Genomic DNA, 18465 nt, shown 5'->3' with positions numbered 1-18465 from the left:
GGAAAGCTTCACTATCGCTGAACCTCTGGTCCTTATATATGCCACAATCAAGTGGTTTTTAGATATGGGTGCACTTGCACTGAGAGCAGTGCAATACTAATGCCAACTGACCCACACATCAAGTTTGCGTGGTCACGCAGCCTGTCAATTCATTGGCTTTTAGCTGATGTAGCATCTACTGCACAATGCTGGTATGTGATAGACACTGCACCTGTGTAATCTATGCTTTTTTTGCATTCTATTTTTTCACCGGTAGTGATGCATGCCTTTTCATTATTTATGTGCCTACACAACAAGCCAAGCTTGTTCTTGGCCGAGAAAGAATTCTAGGAAAAGCCTACGTGCTGCAAACTTTTCTCCGCACGCAACTAGCTTGGCTCGTTGGGTGGGTTAATGGTTCGATGGGTTTTGGAAGCCCATACGGGTTCCTTGCTCACCTACGGCACATAAGCTTGTAGGCTGTGCTTCTGTAATTTGTACAGCTCACTGACAGTGCAGGTGCGGGCCTCATCTTCGCAGGAAGCTGACTGACGGCACCTTCCACGGAGCAGATGACTCGGGTTGAGGAGGCACCAGTGTTGGTGTTTGTTCCCTTGTGCAAAACAGCAGCTGTAGGTTCATTGTAGTTGTAGGAAGACAAGTTACACTTAACTTCCATGGTTGAGTGGGCGCATTTCTCTTGGGGCATCAAGCTTTTTTTGCAACTGTCTGCATGGGTGCTTCAGTAGCATTGGCGTGAAGTTTGCATAGAGTTGCGCATTTAAGAACTTCTGAACAATGACCTGCTGTAGTTAGCGCTGTGAAGATTGCATCGTCTACCGAGTGTTTGGTTTTCTGTTGGTGTACTTGTAATTGTGCTGCCAGTAATTTCTCGGCTTGCCGAATTATCTTGATGCCCCACACTGACGCTATCGATGTCTTCAAGTGCAGACTTTTTAGGATAAGGTTCTTCGCTTTGCAAATGTGGTTGTAGGAAAGGTGGCACTTACAGGTGCCTATTCTAGACATTATTAAAACAAGCCAGCGAATCTTGGTTACGTCTTGTCCATAGTGTATAGCAGTTAGTCAAGGGTTGAGAAATTGCTCTCAGTGGTAGCATGCTGGCAGTAACTTGGTCACTGACCACATCTTCATGATCGTGTTACCTGACTAGATGAATTTTTGTTGAAGCTTTGACAAAATTTCCTACAGAAGTTATGGATAACACATTTTAGCCAAGGCACATTGGTTCGTCTTACTCGTGTCCAGATTAGAAATCTATAAGTGCCACCTTTCCTTCAACAGACTTACAAAGCTAAGAGCCTTGTCTCGAAAAGTCGGCACTTTAAGACATCAGTAGCGTCAGTGTGGAGCCTCCGGATAATTCGGCCAGCCGGAAGAAATAACTAATAGCAAGAGTTCAAGAATGCTGACAGAAATCAAGGGCTTGAAAACTGACACATTTGCAAGATGCCAACTAGAGCAGGCTCTGCATGTCATCTGGGTCCTATAGAGCTCTATGTCCACTTCACAGCGACGCTAAGGGACCACCTCTGCAAACTGTCGCAAGAAAGCCTGACATATTAAAACAAAAAAGCCTGTTTAAACCAAGAAGTTACTTCAGCTTGTCTTCCTGCAAGCCCACTAAACCTGAAACTGCCATTTTGTGCAAGGACTGAACTTCAACACTGCAGGATACTTCACGATATCCTGGCGAGAGTAACCTGCACCGTGGAACATGCCTGCAGTCAGCTCCCTGTGAGTAAAACAAAAGGTCCACGTGCGTAGCTGCCATGGTGTAACCCTGGAATCTGTTTCTGCTCCGCAACTTGAGCTTTTTTTTTGTCAGTGACCACGATTTCATTATTATGAAACGGAATGCATTAACAGGTTCAAACTGAGGGTAATGTCTTTATCTGCATGACTTTGTGGACAAAAACTGATGAAAGGAGGCGCAATGTGACTATTGAACATGTCTAGGGCACAGGGACGTCAAGAAGTTTTAAATCCATTTGCATAGGCTAACAATTGCAAGGCAAACTGCTGCGATTGCGTGAAAAAGTACCATGCACTTCTTACTTCAAGGAATAGTGCCAATCTTTTTAGCTGTAGTTAGCACCATCTACGTACACTGCACGTATAATTTGAGTGAAATGTAAGGAAGTTATTGCAGAATAGGCCATTTAAAACTAATGGCCACAATTTTGGCATTAGTAGATCTTTGCTCAGACCATCTGAGAATTTCTTGAAAGTATGAAATTTTTGTTTATGTAGCTGCTGTCAGCATATTCTATATTAGAATTTGGTCTTATGCATATACTGTTTCCTCTAAAAAAATTAAATTCTTGAGTTGCACATGCTAAAACAACGATATGATTATGAGGCATGCTGTAGTAGGGGACTCCGGATTATCCCTTGAACCCTTGTTAACTCAAACTCTGATATCTCAACATATCAGTCAAGTCGAAAATTTTTTCGTGGCTCGGTATCGACTTTATGTATATTTGACCTCTTATCTAGCAATGCTTCTGTGCTGTGCTCCGGATATCTCGAAATCTTGACTGCAATACTGTAGGGAAAATGTTATCACCCAAAGGTTTCCATACGTTGTACGCAGCTGCGATATCTCCAAAAGCTGCAAGATCGCAAGTTTGTAGCAAATTCTGCTTCATTCTACGCCACTCTTGTCATCCACTGTTCACGGCCGGCGGAGATCTCATGGGTAATCCGGGCAGAGGGTTTCTCGGACCCCTGACAAAATGCAATGAGCATGATAAGGCCTCCCGCTTTTTAACTATATTACATGAGAACACCATAATATGGTTGTGAATCATCCTGAACGGGACATCGCATTAGACGACTTTTGCACAGGATAGTGCTTGATGCACCTGAGAGTACTTCTACATGTCTCGCTGATTATTGAGCCTTAAAGGTGCTAAAATGATGCGTGATGGACGCTCGCACGATATGGATAAAAATGCGGGAGGCTGTATACCTGAGCACCACAACATGCATGCTCATGTGTAGGCAGAGTTGTCAGCTTGCTTATTTCCTGTGCTCTGTGTTTATGTGTGGATCTGCGCTAGAGCACTGCACGGGCCGATTTTTTCAGCCCGGGCCCGGCCCGGGTCCGTTCTTACGTTGAGCTGCCCACCCGAGCCCGATCAAAACTTTTATGGCGAGACCCGGGCCCGGCCCGGGCCCGGAAATAATCTACGTTACCCGCCCGGCCCGGCGAAAATGCGAAAACACCCGTGTACTTAGATTTAGGTGCACGTTAAAGAACCCCAGGTGGTCAAAATTTCCGGAGTCCCCCACTACGGCGTGCCTCATAATCAGAACTGGTTTTGGCACGTAAAACCCCATAATTTAATTTTTTTTGCACTCCGAGCTTTCTGATGCTCGCATCCCCATTCGAGCGCGGATCTGATACTGTTCGATGCAATGTCGCTCTTAACAAGTTTTGAGTTCCTATAGTCCCATAGTCTCCTCCGCTCGGAAAAACTGGCACGAACGTGCTATGCTGTGGACAGTGCACGCACTTCACACACAAAAGAGCGCAAAACAGCATGTTAAGGGCTTCGTACGCTGCCAGAAGGAGGCGGTTTACCACATCCCGCTCTCCTGTGGCAATTGTTATTTCAGTCAAACTGGTAGATGCGTTAATGATCATTTGAGGGAGCACCGAGCATCCGTGCAGGCTTTTGTAGCGGGGGGTCGCTTGGCTGACCATTGCAAAGGTCTTCTTGCACTCCAGTGTACGATGACACTTGTATACTTGGAAGTTTTAAGGATCAAAGAGAGAGAGAATTGTTTGTGGCATTTCACATAAAAAAAGAATGGAGAAGGTTGCATTAACATCGCGTCATTTAATTTATCAAAAAGAAAAGACATATATTTGCAAGAAAAGGTTTTCAAATTCTCGGGCTTGAGGAGCGTAAATTGATGATGGGGTATAACGTGTAGTACAAATGTGTCTTTAATCTTGTGCGGATCAGAACGTTTCGTAGTGCTGTATGACATGATGACTTTCTGTTATGATCGCGCTGACAATGTGCGCCATGGGGGTGTTTTGTCCAATGTTTCTGTGCAGGAACTGCTGCAGTAAACCTCAGTTCAAGTTCGGCAATTGTCCTCAGTGCATTCTTTCTATGTCCCGTCCTCACATGCACCGTTATAACATGTTCCATCAAATCCGTACTGATAACATGGGCACAGTGTCACTATGACGACTGACGAAGTACTGCTAGCAACGGCATCAGAAAATGCATTGCTACAAGATCGTGGCCCTGAACTTGTTAATGAAGAAAGTACCAATAACATACCAGACATTTGGCGCAGCCCGTGGCATGGCCTAGCACGCAGGTCCACACAGAAACACAGAGCACAGGAAACAAGCAAGCTGACAACTCTATGCATACACATGAACATGCATGTTTTGGAGGCCAGGTGTACAGCCTCCCCCATTTCTAGCTATATCGGGCGAGCGTCCACCACGCGTCATTTCAGTGCCTTTAAGGGACAATAATCAGCGAGACCAGCAGGAGTACTGAGGTGCACCAAGCACCCTCCTGTGCAAGAGTCGTCTAAGGTGATGTTCCCTTCAGGACGACGCCCTACCATATTATAGTGTTTATTTATTTATTTATTTGATAATACCTCACAGGCCCCGTAAGAGGCATAGGGTGAGGGGGGGCATACAGTGCAATTCAATACATTTTATATGAAGATTTTCACAGAGTACAAATTACAGGGCAGTAGAATATTAACAGATAACTACGTGCAAACTATTCGTGCAGGAGTAATATAATACGAGTTACAGTCACAATACACAATATAACACAGTCACCATACAATTCCGTCATTATACATTTTGTAGTCAAAAACAAAAAAATGTGCGACAGTGGTATGAAAAGACAGACGCCATCAGTTTGAAAAGTACCCTTGCAATAGCTAAATTAAGGATATTATGAGCCGTTAAGAATACTAAGCGCAGTGCGTGGAAAAATGTTTGTTCAACTGAACACAAAAAGCGTCATGGTCTCTAAGTGAAGCAATGTTGTCTGGCAAGCTGCAATATAGTTAAAAAGCAGGAGGCGGTACCTTCTCATTCTCTTTGCACTTTGTCAGGGGTCAGAGGAACACTCTGTCCGGATTACCAATCAGATCGTGGCGTAGAAAGGAGCAGAATTTACTACAAACACCATTATAACATGTTCCATCAAGCCAGCAACCAACTAGCCCATCCAATTATCAGTATGGGATAAACCAGCCAAACACGGTGGATGCTAAAGCCACTATTCCACAACGGTATTTACTTTGCTGGCAGAAAGGTAGCATCCGAATAATTTATTAGCGTGACGTGTCCATGCTGCTTTTCAAATGTGCATTTTATGCTTGTGCTACTTCTGTTGCTTCAATACTATTGTTAATCGAATAAGTGATGCCTTTTTGATTATAACACTTGTTTCACAGGCCCGCTAATTGTGACAGTTTATTCTACAACAGTAATGCATGTTCCTTTAGAATCATAGCCAAATTGCCTGAAACCAGTTACCTTTGAATGAGATTTGTTATTATCTCCTATATTCTGAATGCTTACCCATTCTTATCTGTGTGAACATACGCAAAACTGCTTTTGCCTTTCTGTGAACCTGTTGCATAAGTGAAAAGAAATTGTTGGCTTTTCTTTACTTTTTCAGGTTCCCTGCGAGCTCTCACCAAAGCACATTCCAGTGGTTTTCTGTCAGGGTACCATTATAGAATTTCGAATAAACTATGCTTGTCAGATGTGCGACATACCCCGTCTTAGAATCGCAGCGCTTCAGTATTAATGTTTGAATGAGTGTACAGAAAAACACACGTAAAGTACACTTATGTCTTTCTTTTACAAGTCCTCTTCACCCGACGTTTTTCCAACTTAAAATTACGCTTTGCTGTACATTTGTTTTATGCACAAACCATTAGAGCAACACAACACTGCAGTAAGATGTGTACAAATGATAAAGCATGCAGTACACCTGCAAGAATTACATTTGCATACTTGTAGTACATATGAAAATGAGCTACCGATATTTTTCAGGTTGCATACTCTTATAGGTCATGCATGTCAAGCGCATTCATAGGCCACGCAAAAATCGTTCAAGGCTGATCTCAAATACATAAGTGCACCAAATAGATTTAAAGAGTGACTTTTGTTAAGTGACATCGGACCAGTCTAAAGAAACCTGGCCCAAATAGGGAAATAAATAGGTTCAAACAGGGGTAAACAGGACTGGGTTAAACAGGACAAGACTGAACAGGGTCAAACGGGAGTGGACTAAACCGGGACAAACAGGTCTGGGCTAAACGGGTTCAAACGGGGACAAACTGGTCGGGACTAAACAGGTTCAAACAGGTCTGGACTAAACGGGTTCAAACGGGGTCCCGTTCCATAATCCTATTTTATGAAACCCGTTTGAAATCAAATAGGATTTTTTAGTAGGGTACAGTATAATTGTAGCGAAGCAGCCATTCCGACCAGCGTGCAATGCGAAGGGAAGGCGCCCAGTGCCTTGAGAAGAGAGTAGCAATTCTAGTGAGACCAAAGCTTGGTGGTCCGTGCGCAACGTGAAATGCCGTCCCCACAAGTACGTATGCCAGTGCTCACAGGCCCAAACACGCCAGCGCTTCACGCTCTCCTCCGTATTTCTCTGCTGGTGAAAGTGTGCGTGAAGCAAAGGCAACAGTTCGCAGCCTGTGGCCATCCACCTGCTGGAGAACAGCACCCAGTCCGCAGTCGGACGCGTCAGTGGACACTACAACCGGAAGGGACGCATCAAACATGTGCAGAACTTTGCTGGAAGAGAGCAGAAACTTCACCTGGCCGAAACTGGCGTCTGCAGCATCACTCCAAATGAATGGCTGGTTCTTCCGGAGAAGAGCTCGCATTGGTTCTACCACGTCAGCAAGCCTGGGAACGAACTTGGCATAATACTCGATCAATCCGAGGAAAAATCGCAGACTAGTACTATCAGTGGGCCCTGGAGTATTCATAATGGAAGCAATTTTCTCTGGCAAAGGAGAGATACCTTGCGGTGGGATCCTGTGTCCCAAGAAGGAAAGTTCTTGTACGCCAAATACGCACTTGTCATTCAACTTGAGCCCAGCTTCCTCAATGCCCCGCAGTACAGCGGTCAGGTTGGTCAAGTGTTCCCGTCCGCTCTTCCAAAAGCAATGATGTCGATATAGAACAAAAACCTAAGCATCCTTGAAGGATTTTCGACATCATTTGTTGAAATGCAGTGCGGGCGGGTGCCAGCCCAAAGCAGACGCGTTTGAAGCAGAAGAGGCCATCGTGAGATGAAAGCGGTCGAGTCACGGCTTTCAGGAATAGTTGATTGTTGGGCTAGTTGGTTCTGCATAACTGAACAAGTAACTCAGCGCAATAAAAAAGACAGACACAAGAAAGGGAGAAACAAGGACAAGCGCTACTCACAACTGTTTAATGCAAAGGAAGGATTGTACACACATATATATCCTCTTGTCACGCATGCGCTGGCCAGACGATAAGAAAGGCACGTGTAAATTAAAGACGGTTGCGCAAGAAGTCAAATTCGGCGTCAAGTAAAGAGATAGACGGCTCGCTTACACACCGATCTCTGTTCTGCTTGATAAAGAAGGCCTCCAGTGCAACACGAGAAGAGGCATTCCCAGTCCTGCCCAAAATGGTAGTCTCATGAAATCGATCGTCACAACCGCATGCGGTAATATGGGCCACCAAATGCGCGCCCTTATCCTCCTTTTTGTTTATCTTTTGCGCATGTTCCCTTAAGCGGTCGTTCACGCAACGTTCAGTTTGGCCGATATACAACTACCCACAAGGGTGCAAGGGGATGGCATAGAAAACCCCTCTGGAGCACTTCACAAAGGGCTTCTCGTGCCTAGTACGGCAGCCTCGCCTGCTCTCACAGCAAACTCGAGAGCACAGCTTATAAAGCTTGTTGGGCGCAGAAAAAAATCACAGAATATCCACGAAGTGAATGATGATGAGTGGGCGAAGCACCGGGGGATCATTCTGGTAATCCACAGCTACGGACGAGAGATAAAGAGAGCGCGCGTCGGGAACGAACGCCCTTGTGCAATGCAGCGCCCCTAGCTACGGACTAGAAAGAGAACGCGCGTCGGGAACGAACGCCCGTGTGCACCGCAGCGCCCCTAGCTACGGACGAGAAAGAAGAGCGCGCGTCGGGAACGAGAGAAAGAGAACGCGCGTCAGGAACGAACGCCCTTGTGCACCGCAGCGCACCTAGCTACGGACGAGAGAGAAAAACGCCGGAAGCGTTCTCCGGAAGCCGGAAGCTAGCTTCCGGAACCGGAAGTGGAAACGGAGGCGGAAGTCGGCTTCCGGTTATACTATACATGCACATATATATGTATATATGCGTATACATGCATACATAGCGGTCGCCATGCCAACTAGAGCTACGGTCTTACGCCATCTAGTGAACACTTCATAAAACTACACGTGGCTACATACGGAGGAAGGACAGACCCACGCCCTAAGGAGTTTCGCCCCTAAAAACAAGAGGTATACCGTGTCGGTTAGCAACCTTTTTAAGGTTGTGTGACACTTTGGGCACATAGGGTATTACCTCCGGCCTCAACTTCGGTTGTAGGACCTCTGCTCATGCCCTTCGTGCTGCAAGCTTTACTTTTTGTAACAAAGACTCGGCTATGGCGTTGACGACAGCCAACGGGAAACCAGCAGCCAAAAGGCGGCCTACTTGGTTTGCGAAACTTAGACCGCATTTTGTGCTCGCACGAATTTCGCAGGCCTGATTCCAAGCACAGACTGCCTACTGCTCGCTTCACCACCTTAGATTGAGCAGAATCAAAAGGCAGTAATTGCTTTAAAGCATGCGGTTGATACGCCCAGCAGACATGGCCAACACCAAAGGTCAGTTTTAAATCCAAAAACTGCAGGCCTGTGGCGTCAGGCAGTTCATGCGTAAAAACGAGCCCTTGGCCTTCGTTGTTAAAAGCTTCTAAAATTAAAGCAGGGGATGTAAGGTCACCCTTTTCGTTTAAAAGCACTAAAAAATCAACATACCTAAAAGCCTTTAAAACTTGCCCCCCATTAAAAACATGCTCCAAAGATCCGTCAACAAAAGACAAAAAAATGTCGCATAAGGTAGGAGCGACACATGAGCCGATACAGACACCCGGCGTTGCAGATATGACTGCTCCTTGAAAATAATAAAAGTCACACTTAAATAAAACTCAAGCAATGTTAAAAAGTTGTTCACTGACAGGCCCGCAGAATTCTGGAATTCTACCACATCATTGTACTCAATACATTCTCTTAAGGAAACCAGAAGCTTATCCTAGGGGATTGAGTAGAAAAGGTCCTCTACATCAACAGAGAAACCGTACTTAATGCCGTCATTACACTTTACAAATTGCGCAACCTCCGAAGAACTTTTCACATGGAAAGGATCTTCCACATCAAGCTTCTTCAGCTTTTTTAAAAGAAAAAGGCTCACGCATTGCTGCCACGCCCCACGTTCACTCAAATAGTTCTGAAAGGAATCTCGGGCTTATGCGTTTTTGCGGTAAAGAAAACCGTCAGACTGTTTTCTTTGCTGTTCCTCATTTGTTTAGCGAGGGTGGTCAAATCCAAGCTTTTGCAGAACTCAATGAACTTGGACTTGACCCTGACAGCACTCTTTCTGATAGGGATGAAATTCGTATTCACCGCAGCCAACGCTTTATCATTGAACCGGCCTTTTGGCAGCACAACAAAACCGCCTTCCTTATCTGACTGCAAAAGCATAAGCTCGTTATGTTTAAAAAACTTCACCACACCTTCTAGTCTCTTTGTAGCACGAAAGTCTGTTACCCTGGTAGAACATTTTGAGATGCAGGTCATACCCTCCTTCAGGCATAGGTCATGGACGTCTTGGCTACACCTTGAAGATACGTCTCGGTTGAGCCCTACCAGGTCGTGGGGCCGGACGGGGGGAGGAACTGCATACTTAGGGCCTTTTTCGAGTAGACTCGAAATGCCCTCTGGAAGAGACACTTCGTCTAAAACGACCACAGGCTTCCCCTGAGCGGGCCGATTGGTATTCGAAGACCTCAGAATAAAGTTGAGCATGGTCCTCCACCTGGTCTCCGTGAGCTGGGCCGCAAGTAGTCTGAACTCACGCAGCTTCCTGCTCGCTAGCCAGTCCGGATTGTCGTGGTGGCGCACTACACGCAGCCAGTCTTGCAAAAGGCGGACTTGGCGCCAGAGCTCAGACTTCAAGAGTTTTCAAAGCCTCTTGAGGTGTCCCCAAGACGGCTTCACCATACTAAACAGGCCACAAATATCTTGAGGGTATAATCCCTTCCGGACACAGAAGGCATAACACCTGGCCCTGCATGTGGCTTCGACGATGTGGGACAGAAGAACGTCGGTGACCGAAGACTGCTGAGGATACACACAAAAGGAAGGGCCCAATGTACGAGAAATGTATTCTAGAATAGTTGATTGTTGGGCTAGTTGGCTCTGCATAACTGAACAAGTAACTCAGGGCAATAAAAAAGACAGACACAAGAAAGGGAGAAACAAGGACAAGCGCTACTCACAACTGTTTAATGCAAAGGAAGGATTGTAGACACACCACACACACACACACACACACACACACACACACACACACACACACACACATATATATATATATATATATATATATATATATATATATATATATAGCTTGTCCTTGTTTCTCCGTCTTGTGTCTATTTTTCATTGCGCTGAGTTACTTGTTCAGTCACGGCTTTCAGGATCAAGCAAAATCTGGTAGTAGGTCGATGCGAGATCTAACTTAGAAAAATACGTTGCCCCAACGAGACTATGGAGGAGTTCTTCGGTGTGTGGAAGAGGGAAGCTATCCGCCACGACAGCTTTGTTAGGCTCTCGTAAGTCAACACAAACACGAATGCCTCCATCCTTCTTTTGAACAACAACAATCGGAGACACCCATTCTGAAGCGTTAATGCGCTCTATCACGCCCAACTGCTCTACCGACGAAGTTCTTCAGATACCTTAGCTCGGAGTGAAAGAGGAAGGCGGCGAAGTTTTGTTACAACGGGCGGAATCGAGAGCCGTACTTGGGCACGATGCACAAATCCATTGGCTAAGCCGAGGGTGGAGTCGAAAAGGCACGCAAATTCATTGCGCAATTGTGCTGGAAGAAGTGCAGATGAAACTGGTTCTTGATCTGGAACCTGTACGATGGTAGCACTGTTAGCTGACGTAGTAGTCACAAGGCAGCGGAGGGACGAGCCATCAATCTGGAACTCAAGAGCCATAATGGCGTCGACACCCAGAAGCGATGTAGAACGTAGAACCCAGAAGCGATGTAGACAACGTAGAACAGAATCGATGCTTCGCGTTCCTTGTATACGACTTTCGAAAGAAAGTATCCTCGCACTGGGATAGGCTTTTTCGAATTGTCTAACAGCTTCACACGGGGCACGGACAGCAGCACCTTTCCGGCAAAATGCCTATCAAAAATATCACCCGCTAGAATGGAGACTGAAGATCCCGAGTCGATAAGGAATGTTAAAGTCGCGTGACCAACTGCTACCTCGACTAGAATTCCGGTGCGGCCGGACGCGGTCACACATAGAATGTTCACCGCTTCATTGTCAGTTTCATTGTCGGGTAATGTCTGGACGCTAAGCTCACGAACAGTAACGACCCGTTGCTTCTTTCTGCAAACCGCACTGAAGTGACCAATGAGACCACAATGATAGCAACGTTGACCTTGGGCTGGCAGCGCGGTGATGCGGCACGGTGCTGGCGCGAACCACAACGATAGCAGTGAGAGGATGAGTTGTATGGGCGCAGGTACGAGGCAGGTTGGCGGCTGTCGTGCAGCAGGCTCGCTTCGGAACGAGGTGCACGCAGGGGCGCGTCATCACGCGAAGAAGGGTGGCGGGTTCCAGTGCGTCTATGGTCGTTTAACGCCAAGCGAGAGTGCCCTGATATGCGCTGCACATTGCCGGAAGCAAATTCTCGAATGTCCTTATTGGCCTGTTCGACTTGTGAAGCTAATGCCACTGCTCGGCAGAACGAGAGGGTCGAGCCCTCACGAAAAAGGCGTTCGCGAAGGTGCTGTGACGCGATTCCTTCCATGAACTGGTCACGAAGCGAGTCTTCCAGAGACGCAAAAGAACATGCTACGGCGAGCGCACGTAATGCAGCAACATACTCCTGTACAGACTCCCCCGGTTGCTGAATACGACGGCGAACCCGATGCCTTTATGCCTTTCTGCGACGACATTGCTTGTGCTTGTGAAATGTTGCTTGAAGGTTTCGATAGTTTCGTCGTAAACGGAAGGCTGAGCGACGTCCCCGATATCCTCACTACGTTTACCGCTGGCAGTTGACTCACCGCTCTGGGCGGCATTCGATGTAAGCAGTACACTGGAGAAGATACGTTGACCCTCAACGCCGAGGCTGTGTATCAGCAGGGTCTTGCGACGTTCGGGCTTGAAGTCGGACGCTCCTGATGCCAGTAGGAAGTTCTCGAACATCCGGTGCCATTGCGGACAGGGAACAGGAGGGCGGCCGGGTACAGGCAGGAATGGGGGAGGCGGAGCGAGCTCGATACAGCTCATGGAAAAAAACATTGCAGGCCTTACGCCCCCCGAAAAGATCCTATCTTCGGCGCCATTGTTGTGTTTCGGCGGAAGCCGCAGAATAACCACAAAGTCACGGCCGCAACGGAACAGGACTCCTTGTTTATTCAGAGGCATGCATACATATATATATATATATATATATATATATATATATATATATATATAATCCAGGTGACAACAGTGGCGCCACTGGTGGCGTACAAGGGCAAACAGAAACTGAAACTGATATATTACAGCACACAAAGGGGCCAGTAATCACTGCGGGGCGCCCGCCAGATTGAGGGCCGCTCGAGACAACCATAGCAAATCAGGGATTCATCCTCCGTTGCTTTACGCATGGTTCTCCGATAATCCCCTCCGCACGGGGTGTCACACGTCAATCGTAACAGGACACACAAAAAAATTAAAGCTCCTTTCTTAAAGATGGTTGAACGCTAAGCTTTCTCCCATGCAAACTGAATCAAAGTCCAAAGTCAACTACCACGCAACGAACGCAAGAAATGCTGAACGACCCGATGCGATGCATAGGTGATTTGATTGCGTGTTTGAGATTGTATTTGTTGAACGTTGAAGTTGAATGAAGACGTTTCGTTAAGTTGCATAGCTTTTATTTTAGATCATGTAGCCGTTGATTACACGCACACACTCACATTTTCACGGACTACTCTACACTTGCACAGTATTGCCTTGTGATCGCTATGGTAGATGGTCAGAGGCTCTGCCGTTGCCGATACAGGGGATCGGCCTTACGGGCGCGCTCGCGCTTACGTTCGCGCACGGCAGCCTCTTCTGCCGAGCGTTACACCCGCGGCCGATCCATGGTGACGGCCGGGAATGCATTGCGTGACGCGCGTAATGCAATGAAGATATACTATATGCAGTTCGTCCAGGGGCCGGACACTTCGACTAGTTTCGGTATCTGAAATAAAGCGTCCGCCATTGTTTTGGTAGGAAGCTAAAATTCAGCAACTTTTGCATGTGCGGCCCTACCTTTCCAACCTACGCATGAATAAAGTTAAGTTATGCAATTATGTGTTGAAAAAAATATGTCCTTGGCCATTTTCGTTTTTTTAACACCCTATATATTTATCCAGACTCGGCCTTCGTTGCGCCGAAGGGCGGCGCTCTCGCTCTTATCTCGTCTGCTGCCATTCCGTTCGTCTGCTCCAGCCCTTTTCGCTGTCCACGTGTGAAACTTTTTAGAATTGCAGGAAAGCGACAATTTTGGTGTTTGTGAGTGCGAACATCTGAAAATGTCGGCGAAACTAGGCACAGGACACAAGGCGTGCTGTGCTGCTCTTTGGTGCCGCAACTCGGGAAGGAACAGCGCAGCCAAATTTTTCCGCTTCCCAGCGGACGAAAGGTAAGCACACTTTTTTTCGGTACGAAGAATCATGTGCTGTGCTTATCAAAACGGCCACAGAGCGAACCGAAACATTTCTGCCCTTGCTTTACAGTCATTCTTTTTCCTGGCACTGCGCATTTTTCAGTAACGTTGTAAGCATGTAAAGCTACTTGTGGACAGTTTCTGGTGAGCCGGTTGATGCCAGCTGACGCTCAAACGGAAATTTCGCTTCGGTATTGGTTTTTTTAGCGGTGGACCTGCATTTTTTTTCTTCGCGAAGAAATCTTGCAAAGTATATATATGTTCGCCGAACGCGCTTATTCGACGAACTGGCTCGGCTTCAGAGCATTCCGACGAGCAGTTCCTTGGGGTGACATTACCACATTTGAATGTTTAAGAAAGAAGCCCCCAAAATAATTACGTACGAGCGACTGCTTACATTCCGTGTCACGAGAAGTTCATGTTACCTGCGCTAAGGGCGAGCTTCGCTTCACTTTTGAACTCGTGACATATTTTCTCGCTTTTTAGCACTCTATATATTAGTGTCGCTTTTATGTGTTGTTTATTGATATTCATGGTGGTACCTGTTTCATTTTCTAGGTGTGACGTATGGCGGAATTACGCCCAAAGAGCAGATCTTGAGGGACTCGCACGGGAGCAAATGTACAACGGCTACCACCTCTGCTCGGACCACTTCGCTGAAAATGCCTACGCCGACCCTGCCAAAACACGACTCCTGTGGACGGCTGTTCCCACTGCTGCAGTGGAAGTGGGGTCCCCGATCGACGAGGGTAAGAAAAACAATTTATTAGCGGTTGCGAATGTGTGCGCATTTGTAGTTCGTTTTCACGCGCCTTATCGCTTGATACATAATTCACGTTCCATATTTAAGCATGAGTTCAAGGTGTGTCCTTTACATTGGATTTCATGCAACCAGCTTAATGTACAACTGCCTTCCTTCGCTACCTCCTTAACCGAGACCGATTTCTACCCTATCTTCCAGGACCCTCCCGGGCAGAAGCCACAGAAGCCACGGCTGGTTCGGCTCAAGACCACCCTGCCGGCCAAAAGAGCGTCGTCCAGGTTGTAGGTATGCAAAGGCCGACTTGTTGATTTTGGGCATTAAGGCAGGCGGCGTGCATTCTTGCTTTGTGTAGAACTAGTATGCAAGATACGGCGCAAAAGTGAACAGCACGGAGCGCTTCTTTCTTTCTTTTTTCATGTCGTCTGCTACGGCTTCGTGTGACGTTACGCCGCGAAATTTGTTGCGCGTGCTCCAGGGAATTGCGTTCTTTTCGTTTTTACTTAATATTCGATGATCATGCGTGGTAAAGGGTGTTCCAAACTGCTGGTGTAGCTAACGCTGCGAATATTTTCCAGCTTCCTGACGCAGCGAAAGATGCGAATATCTTCTTTTCACAACGACAGAATTCACGCTCGTAAGAAGACGCAGCCCACTTGGCCTTGCTGTAAGCGGCATATCTGTCGCCCGCCGTTGTCGCTTATCGGACATGGCGTTACACTTTGAAACACGAGGTCGCAGAAATAAATTGAGTTTCGATAGGGCCGAAGTTAACGCACGCCGCCGATGGTCGAAATATTTCGCAGTTGGTTATTACGGCGTGTCTCACGCACGCATCGTGGTACGTAAAATCGCACAATTCAATACGACAAAGCTAAGTCTTGGGTACACGCTGCAACGATCTCCATAATTTTCGTTGTATAGTAGAAATTTTACAGGAGCAGGTGTGCGCGTGTCGGCGCAGAGCAGCTTTTAAATTATTTTGACTTAATTACCTCTTGTGGGCTGTGTAGGCAATGGTAAAGCGAAAGTAAATTAAAAAAAAGAAACTGCAATACTACAATGTTCCTAGCCAGCTAATGAGACAACACCAATGCTAAACATGTTACGTAATTGTACAATAGCAATGCAACTTTGAGCAAAGCTAATGTCTCTTAGAGGAATATTTTTAGTTGAAGTCATGCAAAGATACACAATCGAAGCTGACCCGCATAAGTTGGAAGCGCCATTTTGCGAAAAAAGTGCTGAGACTTGTTTAAAACATGTGACCTAAAATGCTGCTCATTTCCCCCTTATTTCCAGAAGATGGAAAAAGAAAAAGGAGCTGGCAATGTTGGGCTCAACGTCCTCGTCACCTGCTCTGCATGATCAGTTCATTATTCACGAACGTGTTACTATGAACCTTCGTTTGTGGTGAATTGTACTGTGTACAGCCAATGAACGTGGTGACCCCTGCAGCGATAATCTATATACGATGAATTGTGTGAAGACTTCTCTTATGTTTGTGTAACCAATACAGATGCCAACATTTGTATTTACTGTACGAATTACACAGCTCTGTGCTATTGTGGTATGTATTGAGTTGTATCGTTTGCAATACGTTGCTAATAAAATCAGTGAATACACCACATTTTCCGACTACTCAATTTTCTTGCTCAAACAAAATTGTCACGCTTCGAGCTTGCTAGCTCGCGTGCATTTTAACTGAGAAATATTTCCTAACAAATGTTTCGTGGACGTGCTCAACGTCCGAGAAAATTAGCGACCGAAAGCTGTAGAAAACAGTATATGCAGCAGCAACACAATCTAAAAAAGATGCAAGCGGTGCTCTTTTCCGCTTGCGGCTCACAAAGCGGTCGCGCGCTCATCGAGCGCATAGCAGACGACAAGCAGTTCGGCGTTTCCATTCCTCTCTCAACAACAAAAGCGTTGCCATAGCAGCATCAGCAATTTTTTTATTGTTTATTGGTTTCACAGTTTGGCCTACCAAACACCAGGGGACAAATTGGCGCTAGTGACGCAAACATCGTTTACCCGGGGGGTATACCAGCTGACCTAGCCCTGGTTGAGCCACGATCGCCGGCTCACCCTCGCATGCTTTCACTCGTACATACGGCATGCGTCGATGATTTTATTGCCCATAGGCTTCATACGGAACCTCACGGCGACGGCAGTAATGTGCCTTGAGTGTCCATATAATTGCTACCGAAATTCGGGACATTAAAACAGCTGACGATTTCATGCGCGCTTGAAGCATTCTAGTAAGAATTCTAGCACGCGTAACAAACGTCGCAGTTAGTTACGCGTGCATTCGAGGTGTCACTATTACACTCTTCTGCATCATTGCGCTTGAAGAAACACTGCCACGAAACTTGACTTTGTCTAACTTGGTTATAAATGAGTACTGCTGTATCTGCATGACGTCACGACTGCAGGCTGTGGTTATCGCCGCTGTTTCCTCCTCCCCAACCTCCCTCTCTAACCGTCTCGCACAACAACGTCTGTATTAACACACATCAAAGCAATAAACATTGTAATCATAATGCGTGTTCAGTGACGACGAGGATGGGATGACAACAGGCCGCACTCTTAGTAGGGCACTGCCTTCGCCACCATGGAAGGATATGCCAGCCCGCCGCAGTTTGACGAGACGAGCGACAAGCGGCCAGCTTACTAAGTTCCGCTGGAAGGAAGGAAAGAGTAGAGAAGGAAAGGCAGGGAGGTTAACCAGTTTAGCACAACCGGTTTGCTGCCCTACACATGGGAGCGGGATGGGGGTAATGGAAGATGGGGAGGAGAGAGAGAGAGAGTGAGAACACATAGCAGAGCACACACATCGTCAGTTACAGTCCGTCACTCTTGCGTGGTCACAGACGCTCGTCCAAGCCCGCTTCTTTTAAAAAAACACCGCATATCCACGAAGTGAATGATGATGAGTGGGCGAAGCACCGGGGGATCATTCGGGCAAAACGCCGGAAGCGTTCTTCGGAAGCCGGAAGCCGGCTTCCGGAAGCGGAACCGGAAGTGGAACTGGAAGCGGAACCGGAAGCGGAACCGGATGTGGAACCGGGAGCGTTCTTCGGAAGCCGGAAGCTGGCTTCCGGAACCGGAAGCGGGCTTCCGGTTCCGGCTTCCAGAAGCCGGAGCTTGGTGTACATATTGTCACGTAGTAGTGACGCTGAAGAAAACAGTCGTAAAACTGTGTACAACGAAACTGGTTGTTTATTGGGCGAACCTGTGCCCACAAAAGGAAGGTACACTCAAAGCACAACGATAGCGGCGAACACAGTCGGCGATCGTCGAAAATCTGATCAGCGGCGAAACGCGTCGGCTTTTATACCTGAGTCATCGAAGGTTCTAGATTAATCCCTGATGCCCGCGTGTCTTCCAGAAAGTTCTAGACAATTCGCGTCAGTCATGCAATCAGATAACATAAGCGTCGGTGAAAACAGGCAATGGAAAGAAGCATCGATAACGTTCTAGAAACTTCCGATACAGGCGCGTCCTGCGCCGAGCGATAACGTTTAACATTTGTTAGCCGGTGGAAAGCGGCCACCGGTGAAAGATAAACATCTATACGTGTCAATACCCTCCCCTTAAAAAGCATCGTCCCAATGCTACAAACAAATGTGAAAGCGAAAACAAAACCGCACGTAATATA

Source organism: Dermacentor silvarum, chromosome 1, assembly GCF_013339745.2.
Source record: "Dermacentor silvarum isolate Dsil-2018 chromosome 1, BIME_Dsil_1.4, whole genome shotgun sequence".
Classification (NCBI taxonomy): domain Eukaryota; kingdom Metazoa; phylum Arthropoda; class Arachnida; order Ixodida; family Ixodidae; genus Dermacentor; species Dermacentor silvarum.
The sequence above is the reverse complement of the archived record's forward strand: the minus strand, read 5'-3'. Positions refer to the sequence as shown.